The sequence below is a fragment of the Lissotriton helveticus genome, chromosome 1_1, assembly GCF_964261635.1.
Source record: "Lissotriton helveticus chromosome 1_1, aLisHel1.1, whole genome shotgun sequence".
NCBI lineage: Eukaryota > Metazoa > Chordata > Amphibia > Caudata > Salamandridae > Lissotriton > Lissotriton helveticus.
Genome location: NC_136057.1, coordinates 1,130,176,235 through 1,130,196,665, shown reverse-complemented (window position 1 = coordinate 1,130,196,665; position 20,431 = coordinate 1,130,176,235).

Sequence of the window (20,431 nt, the reverse complement as noted above, 5' to 3'; positions counted from 1 at the left end):
TTCATGCAACAAACACCGACCAAATATGGCTTGCGTGTTGCAAGGCACGCCAGTTCCTGCTATCATCCCCACGTTCAAGTTGTTGGAAAATGGTAGTTATTTGATGCTCAATAATGAAGATTGTTCTGAGTTAATTAAAAGTATTCCTTTTATCGTAACAGTAAGTGAACGGGTTATTTGCTGCAGAAATGTTCTATTTCCTCCCACACATGAACATAGGGAGTTTTCAATTTGGCCACAAATACCAACCTTGTGAGAGATTTCAACGGCATGGCAAGAATAAGAGCTCTTTTGTCTCAGAGAGAGGTGGCCTTGAGTTCGGCCCGTGAAACTTTCGTGCTTCACATAGCGAACACCCGTACAGAGGTGCAGACCCTTTTCAATTCACATTTGCCTTTCAATTTCAGCAAGATGGTTCGGACTATCTTTAACGCATCCTCCACAAAGGCCCTGGCGCACTTTTTTAAAGTTGTTACCAGTGGTCTCGTGACTTCATTTGAGAAAATCTTTGGAGTCATCCCTGCTTTCTTTCATTGTATTTTCTCCACTCTGCTTCGTGGATTGGCATTTTTACTTGCATTACCAGCGGACGCTCTTGTGCTTTTTTACATTTTTAAATATGGATGTCCCTCCTATGCAACCTCCCACCCTGCAGCTACTGACACTGTTCCGCAATCGCATGCTAGAATATTATGGCACAATGCCGTTGGCGATATTAGGCACGGCATATGAATTATCTTTTCGATTCTCCTGCTTCACCTGTGTCCAGCCTGTATTTCACTGCCTGACCTGTGATTTCGATTGGGCCATTGATTTGTGTCTCTGCGGACCGGTTTCTCCTGACGTCGACTTTAATCAGCTGATGACTCCTATCATTACTCACGAGTTGGTTTGTCCTGGCGAAAGGATTATGGCTGTGGCATTGATGCATGGACTATTTGGTCCCTGGAATTTACTGGCGGCAGCACAGTCTTTCTTGGAACAGAGCTTTCTTGAAAACCCACCGAGCTGTCCTCTGATGGTGATAGAGGATCCGGTGCTGGGAGAGCACGTATGTTCTTTTCCGCTTTTAAATTGGATGGCTGAACTGTTTTCGGATGAAGACGGTGACTTCCTATTGGAGGCTGTTGCAGCTTATTTTGCATACACAGTTATGTCATAGACCTTTTTCATGTTTGATATGCTGAGTACTAGCATTTCATTGACAATTCATTGACTTATTTTTCAAGTTTTTATTATTTACCTTGCCTATTGGCTTAAGACTCGATAAAGTACTTGGCTGTTTTATTTTTCTTTAGCATTAAATTTTCCTAGTTTTTAATGCTTTACCTTGCGGACCGTCCACATATAAACTTGCAATCTGCTCTCATGAGATGGCACTTCTATTATCTTATTCAGTTCGTTTCCGGATCATGGGGAGGTGTCATCTAGGTCCTGGATATCTTTACACCGTGTTAAGTTAGCATGGGCTCATTACCGGTTTAAACGCCATTTTTCCTTTTTTGCAACTTCTGCACACGACACTTAGTTGTTGCTTTAGCTTTCCACCTAGTAGTTCATCGTGGTTTACATGAGAATAATATGTTATTGCTCTACTATCTGCTTTGCTTGTTAAACTATATCTGTACAGCGAGTGCTAAAGTTTCAAGAACAACACGATACAGAATTGTTATGAGGTCTGATCTCCACGACTTCATACTCATAACATAAGTGCAACTTCTGCCAATTCTGGGCATGAGGCGGGTTTTATATTGCTTTGCCGAACACACATACACAACAGTTGATGCGGTTCACATGAAGAGAGAGCTGGTGTATGCTGATGTGATTCCTTCAAATCTAAGACACTAAAGTATGGGCACGCCCTAAACCAACACAAAGAGACCTTCTTAGCAAATAATATAATATGTGTATTAGGGAGGGTGAGATATAAGCAGCCGCGGGCCGTGGAGGGAGTTACGGTGAGGCAGGGAGGCGGGGAGGGGGAGAAGCAGGGTGGAGCCCTCTCTACCCTGCCCCTCCCCCTCCCCGCCTCCCTGCCCCACCGTAACTCCCTCCACGGCCCGCGGCTGCTTATAAGTGTTGCTAACTCTTATTCATTTACAGCATGTTAACATACTGTCACCATTCGCTTTTTATGTACTAGTAACTATGCTGGTAATTTTGCTACTGATAATATGTGTACATGTATTCTCCACCCTGCTTCTCCCCCTCCCCGCCTCCCTGCCTCACCGTAACTCCCTCCACGGCCCGCGGCTCCTTATAAGTGTTGCTAACTCTTATTCATTTACAGCATGTTAACATACTATCACCATTCGCTTTTTATGTACTAGTAACTATGCTGGTAATTTTGCTACTGATAATATGTGTACTTGTATTATCTAAGGTACTACGCCTGAGAAGACGGCATTAGTAAATAAACATTTCAAATACACATGTGTCCTTCTTAACTCCATGTTCTGGTTTCTAAGAAATATATAACGACCGACTGTTCATGAGTTCCACGTATCCTGAGGTACTATAAGTTCATATTCTGGATTGTCTAAACATTGAGAGTTTGTTATATCCAATGTGACACTGTACCTAGCTTGCTAAGGAGTTTTTGATTACTAACGTGAGTTTTGGGACACCCTAATTTGCCGAGGTTCCAATCCTCTGTCCACAGTTCTGTGTGAGAACAGAAACCCTGCGACAGGGGCACCCCCGACCCTTGCTGGAGCTTCATCACACTTGCGATACAACTCCAGCAATGCGCCACCTTTACGGCACAGATACATCACGCATCTGTGCTGTTTTTGCCCCATGATGCGCCGCATTGTAAATGCAGCACACCATAGGTGACGGAACAGCGGCACAGAATGACTAACACATCCCTGGTGATGCGCCAGTCATCATAAATGTATCCCTATGCTTCTTATCTTGTTAGAGATGAACCGCCATATGTATCATCAAAGTTTTTTGCATTTCCTAAATAGCGAACTTTAAGGAATAAATAGCGATTCTTTACCATTCCTAGTTTGCGATTAGCTATTTGCTAATTACAAATTACCCATTCATTTCCTTCATTTCCATAGGGCGGTTGGACTCACTTTTAGCTCGAACGGCTGAATGGATTTCCACGAAACTTGACAAAATTGTAGGGACTGGTAGCCCGATGTGCCTTTGCTATGTCTCAAGATATATGCTCCAGTGGTTTTTACGAAAATTAACTTTGAAAAATATATATTGGGCTACATTGGCCTATATATATGTTGGAGCCCAAATGTAGCCCAATGTAGCCCAATGAAGCCCAATGTAGCCCAATGTAGCCCATAGATGGCCGCCAGACACACAAAAAAACAAATGTAGCCCAAATATCAGCCAGATGTAGCCCAACTATAGCCCAGTGACAGAATGACCAATCAGCTTCGCAAACCTCCGTTACGCGAAGCGGAGCGCTGTTACAGATATATATCTTTTTTTGAACGTTAATTTCTCAAAATCCACTGGAGCACATATATTGAGACCTAGCAAAGGCACATCGGGCTACCAGTCCCTAATATTTTACCAAGTTTCGTGCAAATCCATTCAGCCGTTCGATTATTATTATTATTATTTTTTTTTGCCCCGCGGGGCCCTTTTAAAACCTCCACATCAAACCTAGGGGGTCAGCGAGGATCTACTATTCCCCCTTATGGTCATTTGCCCCTTCGCTTTCGCCTCCTCTTGTCTCTCGATCCTACCGAGAGACAAGATGGCGGCCGCTACGGACTGTTTGGAATGTTGACAGACGCCGGAGAACCAATCAGCTTCGCTTCACAAAGCTCCGTTGCGCGAAAAGTACGCGTCCTGGGACGCTGCCTGGTCCGCTGTTACAGATATATATCTTTTTTTAAACGTTAATTTCTCAAAATCCACTGGAGCACATATATTGAGACCTACAAAAGGCACATCGGGCTACCAGTCCCTACAATTTTGCCAAGTTTCGTGCAAATCCATTCAGCCGTTCGGGCTAAAAGTGAGGCCAACCGCCCTATGGAAAACTCAATGTTAAAAACACGTTTTGGGACCCCCCTTTTTTCTCGGCCCCCCCTTGACGAACCCCCCCCAAATTTTCAAGGGCTGCTCAGAAACAAAATGTGCCATTTTCCTGAAAATTTCAGCCAATTCCGTCCACAAACGCCAAAGTTATTAGACATAGAATTTTCAAAAATCCCATAGAGAAAAAATCCTAACTATATATACCTACTGGCGACCGCCAGTAGGTAATATATACATACATATATATAAATACAAACATATATATATATATATGTATATATGTATGTGTGAGTGTGTGTGTGTTCTTTATTGTCCAATTAATAAAAATCATTACAATAAAAACAACACAAAACAGAGCTATTACAAACGTTTATTACAGGTATTGGGGTAGTTATACCATTACCCTAATAACCATTGAAATTGCTTAAAATATCATAACACAGTATGTCATTCTTAACCTAAGAAGAACATCCCATTTCATTATTGCTCACCATGCATTTTGATAAAACCATCCATACGATCAGTCTTTAGACCCTCTCTCAGCCCAATAATTAAAGTGTCCTTGCGCAGTCCCTTAAAAGAAGCTATACATAAAGCGGACACTCATTGTTGTGGCCAGTTATAATCTTGATACTTAATGTATAAAGTGCATTTGTGCTTCTTAAGCTTTCTTTATGCCTTGGATCATCAATGATAATAGACATAGTAAAGATTTTTTCCAGTTACAATACTTGTATAGATAAGATAATATGGTTAACAACATAGCCACCTTATATTCTTATAGCATGACCAACACATCATCCTGGGCCAGTTGTTTCTCATCTTTGAGGAAAAACTTAATGAAGTAAACTGCTAAATTAATAATACGCCCTTGAAGGAACAGTATAATTGCTTGTTGGAACGTTCTCACCCCTAGTTCCTTAAATATCGATTTTGAAAGTGTTAACCTCTCTTGATGCAATCTGGGGCAAATACATACAATGTGCAATAATGTTTCATTGGTATAGCCACTTAATCCACAGTTTTGAGATTGCTAATCTTGTACCAATCTTGGGATCTCATCTTTTGTTGGATAGTGGCCAAACTTAAGTTAAGCAATCTATCCTTTCTGCCGTTTTTAAAAAGGAGGTTAGATAGGATTGGTGCTCAATTTTATTATACGAGTTATTAACCAACCATGCATGTTTTTTTTTGCAATCATCTCCTGATCCAATAGAAATGATACAACATTGGTTAATTCATTTTAAATCTGTCTTATTTCATCCATACAATCAAGAGATGGGAGCTTGAAGATATTCAAACTGTCCGTTAAATGTAATCTCAATGGGCTAGAATACAATTTCTTATTTATTTCCTGCCAGCACAAATAGGCAAGGGACTCGGGATCCGATAAATAGAGTGAAAATAAACATTTTAAAAATGCAGTTTGCTTCACCAACGTTAGATTTAATAAACCAAACTCCAATCTAACAGCAGCGTGCCTGATGTTTTTTTGGATCCCAAAAATTGATGTAGCAACTTTTTTCTGTAATTTGTCCAAAAGTTGGCTATCTTTGCCCTGAAAAATTATTGAGCCATATCTGAGCGAAGGAATGAGTTTCACCTTTCTTAGCTTCAGTATATACTTGTAACTTGGGCATAATAGTTTATTTCGCAATAATCTATAGATTTTTACTGTTTCAATAAATAGTCCATTAATTTTCCATAATGTCTTATCTGATTTAGTTGATCTTATTATCATAATTTTTGTATTTTTTGTATTTATTTGTAAACCATCCACTAATATATATTGATCAAATTACTCTACCAATCTTTGCAGCCCTATTTGCATGTGACTTAATGGAAAAGTATCATCTGCATATTGCAAATATTTTATACTTTGGCCTGCAAGGATTGGAGAGTGTGCTTTAACATTATGTGGATGATGTGATAAGTCAGCTATGAAAAGGTTAAAAAGACATGGGGCAAGTACACAGCCCTATATAATGCTACTGTGTATCAAGGCAGCGAGTGGTACAACTTCCGTCCCCAAATTTGACCTGCACCCACATGTTTTTATACAACTATACAATCATATTCAGCAGTTTTTTTGGTACGCTCCTTGCTAAAAAGAACAGAATCAAAAGCGGCCTTTAGATCTACATAACAAATAAAACGTTTTTTTCTTTTTGTATTTGGCTTTCCCTGCCAACAAGGTAAGTAACAGGAGGTTTATAATTGTTGACTGTCTCCTGCCAAATCAAGTTTGAAAAATTGGAATACCTTTGCTTGTCATTGCCCATTCCTTTACACATATGCAGTAGTGGACTCTTACAGGATAGGGATGAAAAGCTCCTTGTCTGTTGCGGGGATATTGGCACTGTTAGCTCTCAAATTGCCATGCTCCAGGGTGTTAATTAGACCCCAAAAAACTCTCAGATTGGTTGTCTTGCTCACATGGTACAATTTTACCCACAGTTCTTCTTATATTTTCCTTCTGCTTACCAAATTTAGTTTTGATGGTATTTTCTCAAATTCTTTATTGAACACTATTGGGTAAATTTAATTGCTCCATTTGGTATATTTCAAATAGCCCGGGATGCTTTATTAACCCCTTCCATGCTGCCGTCAGACGCTACCTCTCTGGTGCTGCCATCGGACAATGGCCGACGCGGACCCGCCCGTTTTGCGGAAGTGCCGCACTTCCGCAAAATCGCGGGCGCAGTAGAAAGGTTAAGAGCCTTTTTTTTGGTAACCTGTGGGAATACCACATCATTATTTTTGGCCTAAAAGTGAAGAGAACAGAGACCCAGCCAAATTTCCGCCATTGATTTCCCTTTTGGCTCTCATTTAGTGCTAGATCTATTCTAGGGACTATATTCTTAGTGAAAAAGTGCATATTGTGATCTCCCGAAATGATAAGGCTTGTTGCCGGAGACTGATACGATAAAGTTTTAATTGATTTTCATAATACTGAATTTATTTTGATGCATAAGAACCATGTCAATCGGAAGTCTATTATGTGGTGGTAGCTTCTAAACCCAAAGACAGATAAGTAGAAAGCCCACCTTTTGCTCGGCCATAAGCAAATGAGCGAGTTGCAAAGCTGGAATATTCATGAAAAACAAAAATGGGCTCATGGCACATATTTCATGTTTCCTGGAACATTAAGAAATTAAAATTCTGAATAAAATGTATTGTGTCATGATCTTCTAATAACCTAAAGGCCATATATGTTCCAAAAGCAGATGTTAAAATTGGTAGGTTCCTTCGTTCTGGGCAAACTGCTCCACCTTCAGTCATTCTCATCAAATTTCCCTTTACTAAGTATTTTTGGTAGCCAGGCCCAATCATCCATGAGGGATGAATGTTTTTGTGTTTCTTCACAAGTTCATGGGCCCTTATTACTACATGTGATCTTGATGCCAGAGGATAGTTCAGTATTGAGAAGTGGTCCTATTGCCCCTTTCAGAGTACTGATATTCACCTCTTGTGATCCCTTTGTCGTTGATTTGGTTGGCAAATGTCTTTTTTCCCCGACTTTGGATATCAGCAAAGTTGAATACAAGCTGTCTTTACATTTTCTTAATTCAATTCCCCATTTCTCAAAGTGTGGTGAATATTGCCTAATTATATTAGTTGTCTGTTCGCTTTGCCATATAGTACAAGTTACTTTCATGTTTGGGGTTATCAGAATCCTGTTTAATTGAACTGATTCTAAAACCTCTAATTTTAAGTTACTAAGCTCTGGTATTGAAGCTATTACTACAATGTAAAATGTCATGCTGACCCCTTGAAACATACAATGGAATAAACAAATAACCTTGAGAAAGAAACGGAACAACCATCCCCAATTGTTGTTGAATTAGTTTTAAATTGATAATTGGAAAATGATAAAGTAGAGTTTAAACTTGTGCCTTGTGACACCAAAACACTTTGACTATCTTCAACACAAGTTCAAAATGTTGTCCTGAAATGGCTTCATGGGATTACACAAGAATTTCTTTTTGCCAAAGTGAGAAGAGGGAAACAAGTTTTTATTTAGCAGTAGTTTTTCCTCCATTGTGGTTAAAGGATTACTTCAACTTTCTTTTTTTTATCCTGAATGTGAATCTGAGAAACTCCATTTACTGGTGACAACCTTTGCATAGAACCTTGTCGAGCCACATAACTATACAAAACTTCAGTACTTTTAGGAGGTGTAATCCTAATTTGGGCATCTTCAAATTATGTATATCTGCCTATGCTTTCTAAATTTGGGTTCAATTCCTTATCCTCTCCGTTTACTATATTACAAAGATAATTTTTCAGACACTTTGAAAATCGAGTAACCCTCCTTTTGGGCGTGTAGAACATTTGAATTGACTTGGGCGACCACTCTCATTTGAGCTATTTCTTGTTTATTGGCTTCAGTTTCCCAAATAACCAACGACGAGACCCGGATAAATCCTTGCTCAATTATACTGTGATTTCTTTTTTCATCCTCCTTGATGGATTGTTTTTCTAGATCCAAATCATTTTGTAATTTGTTGTTAATAACCCCCTTACTTGATCCTCTATACCTCATCTGTTTACATTTTTGGGTAGTTGGTCCCTTAAGGTCGTGGCCATAGCTATGATATTTCATGTTTAAAATTACTGGCTCTGTTTTATTCTACATTGACATTAGTCTTACTTCATCCACGAGAGAGACAACTATAGTCGGTAAGCTGGATATTTTATCTATCATATTCGCCCAGGTACAGGAAATCATTTGGTGATCCCTATCAGCTTGTGCTCTTACCACTAAGTTTGTCAAATTTAGTAGTTTGGAGTCTAGCCCTGCTACATAGAGGGTAAGAGTATTCAATAGATCCACCTGAATATTCAGTTTATCAGAATGGTAATTCAGAGCATTAGTTAGAGTATCTAGAGTGGTAAGCAAAATGCCCTATTTTCCTGATTCAATCTCTGTGCAGTCCTTGTGTGTTCTTCTTCCCACAGAGAAATTTGTATCATATTTGGCCAGTAAGGAAAGAGCAGCTGAATTAAGAGGGTTATTCGTCGTCATTCTCTGATTTATTGCCAAATATGCACACTTAGGGGTCTATTAGGATGGCGGGCGGACTTTCGTCCGCCCGCCACCCTAGCAGGGCTGGGACCAGCCACCAGTGGTGTGGGGGTCCCGCGCCGGCAATTAGGATGCCACCTCCACGGTGGCAGTGGCATCCCCCATTGACAACATTGTGGCGGGCAGTGCTCAGAGCACTGCCCGCCACAATCCTGTAAATGCACCTTGTGCATTTGCATGCACAACGTGGCAGGCACCGCGCAGTGCCTGTCACGATGTGCATGGTACCATAGGTACCCCCCATGTGCACCCCCCAACTCCAACACCTTGGGGGCACGCAACGGGTCCCCACATTCAGGCACTGCATGCCTTTCCATTGAAAGGCACTTCGCCTGTATTGTAAAATGGATGGCGGTGTCTGCAAAACACCGCCACCATATTCAGCGCCTTTTCCGCCCTGTCGACTCATCAACGGGCGGAAAACCGGCGGATGGTCTTTCCGTCCACCGGGGTCCCCCCCCGCCATTGTAATATGGTGGGGGAAAATGGGAGGCGGGCAGTAGGTAATGGCGATCCGCTCGCTATTATAATAGACCCCTTAATGTCTATCACCTCAGGAATCATTGCCAGATTCAAATCTGAACTGGATATCCATATTGTTGATATTAGACAAAAAGGATCTAATTCAACTCCATTTTTCTGGTTCAGTTGAATCTGCCTCTATATCTGATGATATACTAATCACTGTATTATCCTCTTTCCAAAAAATGCCAGCAGCCACTCCTTCAGGTATTTCACCATCTTTCTCGTGATTTTCTAAGCTTTTCTCAGATCCATTTATCACCTTGAATGCTGCTTTTTTCCCAGACCCACTATTTGTGCCACTAGACCTGACCAAAATATTTGTAGAGCAGGGAACGTGAACTTGATTTATTTATTTATTTATTTTTTGTAAATTTGATTATTGGCATTACATCAACAGAAAAAACACAAAGCACATTGCAAGCATTCTCAGGTCATTGGTGTAACAATAGATCTACACATAGACTAATGAATCATAAGGCAGCGCCGTATCCCCCCAGCTAATACAGGTCGATATTGACTTACGCAATGCACTCCTTTGCCATACACTTCCTCAGCAACTAAAAGCTCCAGTCCTAGATATCTCATCATTATCCCAGCGCATAGTAATTCAGTCAGTAGTCGTATCTGTGTGTGTCAGTGTGTCCTCCCGGGTATCCTCCTCATCCGTCCCAGTTGGGTCTTCCCTGCGTCTCCTTTCCATATACAGCGCTCAATAGTTCTTGGGGCGGTTGCGGGGCGGGAGCAGTTCGCTATAGTGTTCGGTCTGCGTACAGCAGTACAGCACATCGTTAGACCAACGGGCCATCGTGGGTGTGGGACCTCGCATCCATGTAAGTGCAAAGCAGCACTTGGCTACTACAAATGCCATGTCTACTAGTCTACGTTTGAGAGGTGGGACAGACTTAGAATATCCCAACAAGGCCAGCAAAGGGGACGGAAGGAGTGCCAAGTCCGCAACTCTATTCACCTCTGCATAGACCGCGTGCCAGAAATCGGCCACCCTCGGACAGGACCATGCCAGATGGAGAAAATCTGCAGTCGGCTCACTACACCTCTCGCAGCCTGGGTTCTCACGTAAGCCAAATCGAAATAAGCTTGCGGGCGTGTGATAATCCCTATTTAAATATTTAAAATGAATTAGGCGATGTCGGCCGTTAAGAGACACCCTACGGACACTAGCGCAACAATACTTCCACATATCTTCAGTAATGTCGGTCTCCAAGTCCGTCTGCCAAGCCAGCCGTGGCTTTGAGTAGGCGGCCGTCCATTTGGCTAGAGTGATACGATACAGGTTTGTCATCAGTTTGGTCAAAGACTTGGCTGTAACTACATATTTATATGACAATACTGTCTGTGGCTCTGCCATTTCTTCCCCAAGCAGGTCCTTCAGGGCCAGTCGTACTCTATGAAACTGAAAGCGCGGAAGAAACGTTGTCCCCGCTCCCTCTTGCGGAGTTAGGTCGCCCCATGAACAAACCTTTTCATTCACGAAGAGGTCCCCCATTGCAGTTACATTCAATTCGAAAAGGGCAGAAAGCACTCCCTTATCACCGCACGGACCCAGCCACGAGCACCAATCTAATTTTGCCTCCGGGGCATACAGCAGGGAACAAGCTTGGGCATCCATTAAGTGATACCACGCATGCGTTACTGAGTTCATAGAATCCAAGAAGCCCGTGCAGCGGTCCCTTGGTCTAGACATCAATGCAGGAAGGGGGGCCGGGGATGCCCCCAGTGTCTCAATCCGTGTATGCCTCGGCTGGGCCGGTGATCCAGCCGTAAGCATGTGCCCCCTGCGCAGCACGATAATACAGCTCTAAGTCCGGAGCATTGAGACCTCCAGATTCATATGGTCGGATCAAGATATCCCAAGCGACCATGGGTTGCTTCCCAGCCCACACAAGCTTAAGTACCAGAGCATGTAGTTGCCGAAAAAACGTTTTACTCAGTACCATAGGGATGTTGCTAAAGAAAAACAGGAAACGGGGTAAGACCACCATTTTCAATAGCGAGAAGCGGCCCATCAAAGACAGAGGTAGCCCAGTCCATCTGTCCACATCGTCTTCTAGTTTAGATATGGCCACTCCATAGTTTTTGAGAAGTAGTATGTCGGGGTCAGTATGTAGCCTAATGCCCAGGTAGCAGACCGGTTCAGTAGTCCACTGTATGGGATAATCCGGATCCACTCACTTAGTGGAGGGAGTGAGAGGAAACATGACCGTCTTGTCCCAATTCAACTGAATCCCCGAGAGTCAGCCAAACAGTACCACTTCTCTCAAGACAGCCGAAAGATTATCCTCCGGGTGTCTCACGTACAGCAAAGTGTCATCTGCATATGTAGACACTATAAGTCTGTATGTGGGGAAACGTGAACTTGAACTTTTAAAACCAAGTAATGAGCACCCAGCACTTGATTAGAAGCCATATTATTTATCTTTAGTGGTTTTTGAAGACTGATGCTGCTAGCTGCCATGCCTTTTTTATCAATTCTTCCTCTGGGAAGTGCATGCAATTAGGTGACATTATATTCGATTTTATATTTGTTATTTCCGTTGTTATTATGTCTTTAGCCATTGTTTGTAGTTCAGAAGATATTTTCCTTTCTAATATTTCCCCCGTAGAAAAATAGTGCATAATAGTTGACTGCAGGGTCTCATTGGGATTCTTTACATGATACTCCTCCGGAACATTTAATTGGACAAACGTTTGGGGAACAGGTCACAATTATTGTTGATATGATTTACTTTTGTTTAATTTGCGAGGCTGGGACCTCCATCTTGTGCCTCAGAATCATCTTTGCCCATTTTCTTATATCGTTGCCTGTTAAATCAACTCTGAAAGAAGCTTATTGTCACTTAAATCATTGTTAAACAGTTTGGTATCAGTATTAAGGGATGGAAATATTTGTGCCATGTCAATGTTTACATCAGAAAAGAATGTGCATGTTGGTTTGGGTGCTTGTGAAGAAAAATATCAGTCAAAGAAAGATCAACATGCCAAACCACCAAAGTCATTCAAATATTGTTTGAAGATTACACTGAATGTAAATTGCTGTTGATACCTTTTATTATCAACAGTGGTGAATCGACAAGCATTATGCCTGTGGAGAAATATAATGAATTATCTTCATTGTCGCAACTTATGTCTTCGAAAACCAAAATGTATACTTGAGCTGCATGGAAGACCTTATAAAGTCAAGCTTAGTTTTTAGAGACAATGAAACACAAGACAAAGAAGGTACAAGCACCCTCCATGTGCTTCAAGGCACAGTGCTCAGTCTCAGCACAGCCCCTGATATAGGACTGATTTCTGTGAATTACAACATGAATGATTACCATAAAATAGGAACTGAGTTTACTTCATCATTTCATTGTTTGGGAAACCTCAGAATCAGAGACATAGACAGATTTCTTTTAATTTGCCAGAAGCTTTTGAAAAAGGACTTGAATTGTAATTTAATCATGACATTGTCAAGCTTTCTTTCAGTCCAGCACCATGAGATTCTCTCATAGTAGTTGTGCCTATAAAAGACAGCAAAGGAGCTGTATCCATATGCGTTGACATGAGTCAGGCAAACAAGGCAATTGAACGAGAACGACATCCAGATCCACACATTGCTGGCATGATAACACAAATAAATGGTGCAAAGAACTTCTCTTGGCTTGATTTAAATAAAGGTTATCATCAGTTGGAGTTTGAAGAAGATTGAAAGTACATAAAACATTTTCTACAAATGTTGGTCTGTTTCGGTATAAAAGACGGAGTTTTGGTGTATCATTCACTGCAGAACTGATTCAAGACATCATTGGACTTATCATACAGCCTGCCATGAATGCGTTCAAGTACAGCAATGACATATTGGTTTTGGTAACTACACAAAAATAATATAATAAAGCTCTTACACTAGTATGTTGTTTCCTTGCTGAAGCAGGGTTGACTTTCAAAGCAGACACATGTGAATTCCATAAGAAAAGGCTAGAATTCTATGGCCATACCTTTTCTGATGGGGCTATGACACCAGATCCTGCTAAAGTACAAACACTGTCAAATGCTGAGACTGACAAGATGTTTCTATGGTGCGTTCATTTCTTGGCATGGACAGTTACTGTTCCAGATACATACAAGAGTTTGCCACTGCAGGTGCTCTGTTGAGAGACTTGACAACAAAATATCATTTCATGGGTCACATGAATGTGAGAAAAGCTTTCAAAGACTTAAATAAGCCATTGAGATTGTTACTGAAAACTGGAGAAATTACTTTTGCAGATTTCAATTTTGACAACTACTTTTGAACTGACAACTTTGATGAAAATGTATACTTCGGTTTACTCTACTAAATGACCTCCTGTTTCTTCACTACCTATCCCGTGTTTTTATATTTATGAGTTCAGTGCGTTTGATTCAATGCAAACATTTGGAAGGCAAGACAAAAGCTGATGCAATTTTCTTTATTTTTTAAATATGCTATTCTTTAAATATCAAATGAAAGTGTCACAATATCAAGCAGGCAGAGTGATTTTAACAACTCGTATTTTATGTGAAAGGCTGAATTTGTTTTTACTTTTATGCAGGTCTAGCTATTTGAGGCCTACACAAATATTCTCTAAGGATGAAAACTACTTTTGCTTCATTTATTTTCATTGATATAGTCTGTAAGATAATCATTCCACACTTTCTCACGAGTAGAAATCTCAGCATGGCATCACTGTAAGAACCCAGTCAAACTTTTTGTCATTGGTTATAAAGTTATTGAAAAGGGGGCCAAGGTCTGTACCGAGTGACATATGAACACACGTGATTTCTCTTCACTCCATCACTTGGTAGCCTGTCATTGTTGCTAATTTAATTCTAGAAATTCTGTAATGAAAAACAATATTAAAACATTTTTTCCGTGACTCCTGGTCAAGTTCACGTTGAGCCTTCCTTCATGCAGTTTATCAAAGTGTATCCAAGTGCCACTTATTTTATATCTTTCTTTCAGAACAACTCATATATTTGGTAAAAGTCTGTGATCTAAGACCTTGGATCAGTTCATATTTTTCAGGGTAGTCACCATGGAGGCTATTTTATGTAATTTATCTCCCAAAAGTAAAATTACACTTGTCAGCCTGTCAAATCAATCTCTGTGGCACATATTGCCAAAGAGATACAATCCCTCTCAGTCAGAACATCCTGCCCCCTGAACAAATGTTTTTATTATAACACAAAATAGTATAGCTAAAATAAATGTGCAATATTAACACGCAGGCTTAAATAAACAAAATGCGTTTAAAAATGTGCCACATATACTTGGCCTCAAAACTGTTTGAATCAGCATTGCTTAAGGAATAGTTTGCTAAAATATGCGGAAATAGGCATGGGCGTGTTTTTTTATTGAATACATGTTTCATATAACTCTGTAAAATGATTCTACTCATACAAAGAAAAGTTGAAACCGTTGTTTAGAATTCGTCATTTAGTAGAATTATGAAGAATACCAGACATAGAATGCAACATATCTACTTAACTTGACCTCTTGCAACATATTTGTTGTAATCCCAAAGGAAAATATTCAGTAATTAACTTTCTTTTGTTATAGCAGATATGTTGATTGCTACATGGCTCATTGTTAACTAACAGATATTTTGTTTTATTAGAAGATTTGAGATGTAGTTCCATTCCAAGGATGCCTAGAATGAAAAAGCCTTGTGTAATTTAGCCTAAATATAGTTGCACACTTGGAGATTACTGTCTGTGAACAAACTGTGTTTGTGTGAGAGGAAGAGGAGTGAACCTGTTCCAAGGAGGAGCCTTCAAAGATGATTGGATGAGGGGAGGAGAAGATGCAACACTAACTGGGACATTTACTAAGTTCCTTCGTCCAATCATTCATTTTGGGGAAACTAAGAAATCTAAATAAAATGTTTAATCTAAAGCGTATCAGCAAAAACGTATCAAATTCTTTCATGTGCAGTTTAACATAGGGCTGGATATCATTTGTTATCATTATAAGTTGGTGCGCAACCACGGTACTTTTCCTCATTTCAATACAACATCTTTGATCATCCAGGTATTCCATACAAAGTTTTCTCAGTTCTCTCCTGGAGACATGAGACATAAGTAGTGGATCGTCAAAGTAATCTCGACGGCCTATGTCATTGAGAAACTTCTTTACATACGCCAACCACCTTATTTTTCTGGCGTTATCCAGATTCATCGCGTCTCTCAATATTAGTTGGTTAAAAGCACACTCCTCCGTAGTCCAAACCCTGTGCCACAATAATACTGGTTGGACTTTGATCACATCTTCAATGTAAGGTTGTCCAAATTCTGAGTGGCATATATATGTAGACACACTATCTGGAACTGATAAAAGATATCTCAAAAAACAATTTTCTGCCGTCTGTAATAATTTGACATTTGCGTACCCCCAAATTCCTGCACCATATGTTGCAATTGCAACACAAGTTGCTCTATATACAATAAAAAGCTCCCCAATTGGTTTTTTTCCCATTTTTCTGCCAAGATTTGTGAGGGCCATTATAAATTTACAGAACAACAACCTTCGTGTCTTTATTGGTGTGTTCCATAGGCCAGTTTGGTCAAACAGTATGCCCAAATAGGGAAAAGTTGAAATGAATTCCAGGGGTTTGGTGTTGATATACATCGTTTTATTTTTATTTTGTGCCCCGGGACCACAATTCATACAAAACGTTTTCGTGCAATTAACCTTCAGGTCTAGATTGGTCATGTAATTTGAAAAAGGATGTAATTATCCTCTGCATTGCCAACGGGGTCCGGGCCATCAAGACTGCGTCATCCGCATATAATAATGCAGGGACAGATCTTTTGGCTATCAGAGGCATGTCCCTACATTCCTGGAGTAGTATATTTTCTAAGTCATTAATATAGATTGTGAATAGGAAGGGGGCCAATACGCACCCTTGTCGTACTCCTCTTGCAATGTTAATAGCCCTAGTGCGCTCACCATTCCTAGCAAATCTGACTATGGCCCGTGCTTCCATATATAGTTCTCTAAGAAAGGTAATTATATTCTTCAAAAAACAATGGGAGAGGTAGGGAATTACAGGAACACTCTCTTGATCCCCAGTAATATGACAATAAACAAAGGAAGAGAGGTTAATGTCTCTTGTAAGCCACTTAGATGGAGCCTCAAAGACTCGAGAAGTTCACACCCTATTTGGGTTTGAAAAGAAAGCCCTCACACACCGACCTAGTCAGTGTCATGCTTCATCATCGGGCCCCACCGAAGAGACCTAATGCCTCTTCGGTGTGCTGCGACGCCAGGAGACTGCGGAGCTGGTATTGTGTGATGGGTGTGTTGAAGGGTTAAATTAAACTTTAAAAGTGTCTAAAGGGTATCTAAAAAAAGTTTATTAATGATCCCTAGCACACAGTAAAAAGAGTTCTATGTGTCTGAATTATAAAGCCAAGGTAATGGATGGTTTAATTCAGAAATAACTTAGTCAACATGTTTCAGCCTTAGTGTTGGTTTAAATTTACCTAGGCATTCATCAGGACAATGTTAAACCCCGGCGGTATGGACTCTCTAATCGTCCACCCTAACCTGGGGACGTGAAAGTGAAAATGAAAAAAGTGTTTAAAGTGCATAAAAATAGGAAGAGCAATTGCTCATTCCGAAAAATCACTCCTAGTTATGGAGTGTCTTGGCACTTTAAAGTTAGGCGCTATCTGCACCATGGGTCTCAGGAGGGGGGTTGGAGTGTCCCTGGCACATCGCCCTCAGCATTCGCAGCCCGCTTGTACACCTCGTACTTCCTCAACCGGACCCCGACGATCCAATTATATTCTTCTCCACACCCAGATTCTCTAGAATAAGCCATAGCTTGCTGTGGGTGACACAATCAAAAGCCGACGTTAAATCAACAAACGTTAAGAAAATACAATTTCTCCTTACTGTTGTATATTTTTCTAAAAGATTTTGCAGGTTATGACCTTGTTCGATTGTGCCCAGATGTTTCCTAAGACCATATTGAAGATCACTTATAATAGAGTGTTCTTCTGCCCAAAATAATAATCTATTTAAAATTATGCGCCCAAAAATCTTTATGGTAGAGTCTAGCAATGATATTGGGCGATAGCAGGCACAACTAGCTCTATCTCCCTTTTTATATATTGGTATAATAATAGCCTCAAACCAAGAGGGTAACAATCCTTTAGAACTGGATGCATTAAAAAGTTTTGTAAGGATTGGACCCCATAAAGCCATATTATTCTCATACAGATCAACTGGCACCCCGTCAGGACCAGGAGCCTTCCCTCCAAGGCTAGCTTTTATAGCACACACGACTTCCTTCATGGTGATACATAAATCTGTTCTATTACAATCTGCAGTTGCCCCTTCATCCACAATTACAGGAGTAATCTGTTCCAGGGGCATCACAGCGCTATATAAGTTTGCATAATGCTCTAGCCATTCGATATCAGTAATAGCTATCTCAATTCTGGCTTTAACTTTATTGTCAAAAAAGGGTGTGTTAACTGCTTTCCAGAAGGCAGTAGTATCTCTGCTCTGGGATGCCTCACACAGGGATTCCCATGCCTCCCATTTCAAAGCGTCCTGTCTCTGTTTCTGCGCATTTTTATAGACCTTTCGCCGTTCTTTAACTAGATCTCGGCCCCGTGCTAGGTCATTTAAAGCATGTTTTAGGTTGGTATAAACTTTGGTACAGGTTGTATCGAACCAACTATCTGCATCCACTTTCGGGTTTTTCTTAGCAACCCATAGTTTAGTTTTAATGTAAGAAGTTATATTTAGAAAGTGTTTAATGAGTGCTGAATCAGAGGCTTTGTCATCGAGACATACTTCAAAACTATATTCACAATTCCTAATTAAATTAAGAAGAAATTCTTCCGGGACCACTTTAGTCCATTTCAGAGCATATCCATTTTGACATTTCAGCGCAATATCATCTACAGCCTCTCTAATTAATCTGTCTTTATCATATTCATGATCCGAATTTGAGATTTCAATGCTTAGGGGGAAATCCCCTCCCCATACAGCAAAAACTTCCTTACTTCTCCCTTCTAACATACGTTTGAAATCGACGGCCAATCCTTTTAAAACATCATTGAAAACCTCCACCGCAATATTATTATAAAAATTTACAATAAGCAAACACTGCACTTTGTTGATATGTATCTTAACCATATGATAATAATCTTTGTTAATAGGAAACTCTATTTTAACATATTTGGAAAGGTTCGATACATAAGTGCATAGGCCCCCTTTAGCTCTGCCAGAAGCTGACCCTATGGCCGGGGAAAAAAAAGTTTTAAAACCAGACAAATGGTGCGCATCTTTAGCCCAAGTTTCTTGCACGCTAACTACATCGAAATCATTGACTAGGTTGGGCCAGTTTTGGTCAGACAACTTAGATTTTATACCTGCAATATTCCAAAACATAATTGACCAACTCCCCTTTTTTGTGGCGCTTTTGGATTGCTTGGTGCTACTCGATTTACGGCTAACATCAGGAAGCTTCTCTCTTAAGATACTATTGGCCATACAATTTTCCTCCAGGATTGCCAACCTGTCAAGACAAGTAGCCCCCGCACTTATTATCTCTGGTATTTCTATACAAATATCTATCTCTGATCTCTTACTTGATAGTTTAGAATCTAGATGAATCGGGCTAGATTTCTCCAGACACCGTCAATCCACTCCCTCTAGTCCCTCGTGGCCATATAGCATGTCAAAACGATTGAAGGTGGGAATATTAAAGTGATTATTATGTACTTCCCTACTACCCCCTCCCTGCATCCTCAAGGCATAGAAACTTACTGGGGCAAATGGAGAGGGAGGATAGAAGTACTTCAAATCTACTGTTTGTATCCCACTCTCTATAGTGTGTTCGCTCCATCCACAGATGAAGCTCACCACCCATTTGTCCTTAAAATTTACAATGACACAATTCCCATGTTGATCCTTCGGTTTGTGTGTCACCCAGCTTATTCTGCGAACATGCAGGAATTCACCATGCATGAAAGTCGGGATGGGTCTAAACTTATTCGGCAGAAGGTTACTTTGTTCTTTAATTCAGTATAGTTTTCTGATTTACCCTCAACCAGCTCGGGACCCGCGTCATGACAACAGTATATGGGAAGGATTCTGGAGGTAAATCGATACGTGGGAGTGCGTTCCTAGTTTTAGCAGTGTCTTGGATTGGCTTAGCTGTTCTTTCCGCTCTTCTTTGTTGCCCAATTTCACTAGATATCTTTACTAGTTCCCCTTTCCAATTCCCTGAAATCTCCCCCTCTTGCCTGCTTGGGCTCGTATTTTCAACAGATATATTGTCCTGTCTAGTTTCATTCGTTAGCTGTGTGGATAAATTAACCGCAGTTAAATTGGGCAATGGGGCAATGGTTGTTTCTGGATCCAAAGATGGATTCCTCAAAGCTAGTATAGTAGTGGATTTAGCGTATTTTCTCACTATCTCATTATTCGCTAGAGTTGTACGTTCAAGTGTTGTTAACCTTTCAACAATCATTTTTATCCTCTCAAGGAGAGGCAAAATTAGAGATTTAAGCAAATGCTCCATCTTGCCCATAACGTCCTCAGCAAAGTTTGGAGGGGGCATGGAAAATTCTACTGAGTCATTTGGCACAGTTTTTGATGGGGAATTGGGGTTATTAGTTATTAAGGGTATAGATTCTAATAGAATTGAAGTCTGTGTTGCAGTACTACAGGTTGTTTTTTGTTTGTTAGACAATTTCTCGGTCTTTGGCTTCTGTACTTTCCTGCCCTGTTTCCTTTTTGCCTTTAATCCAGTGGTGCGA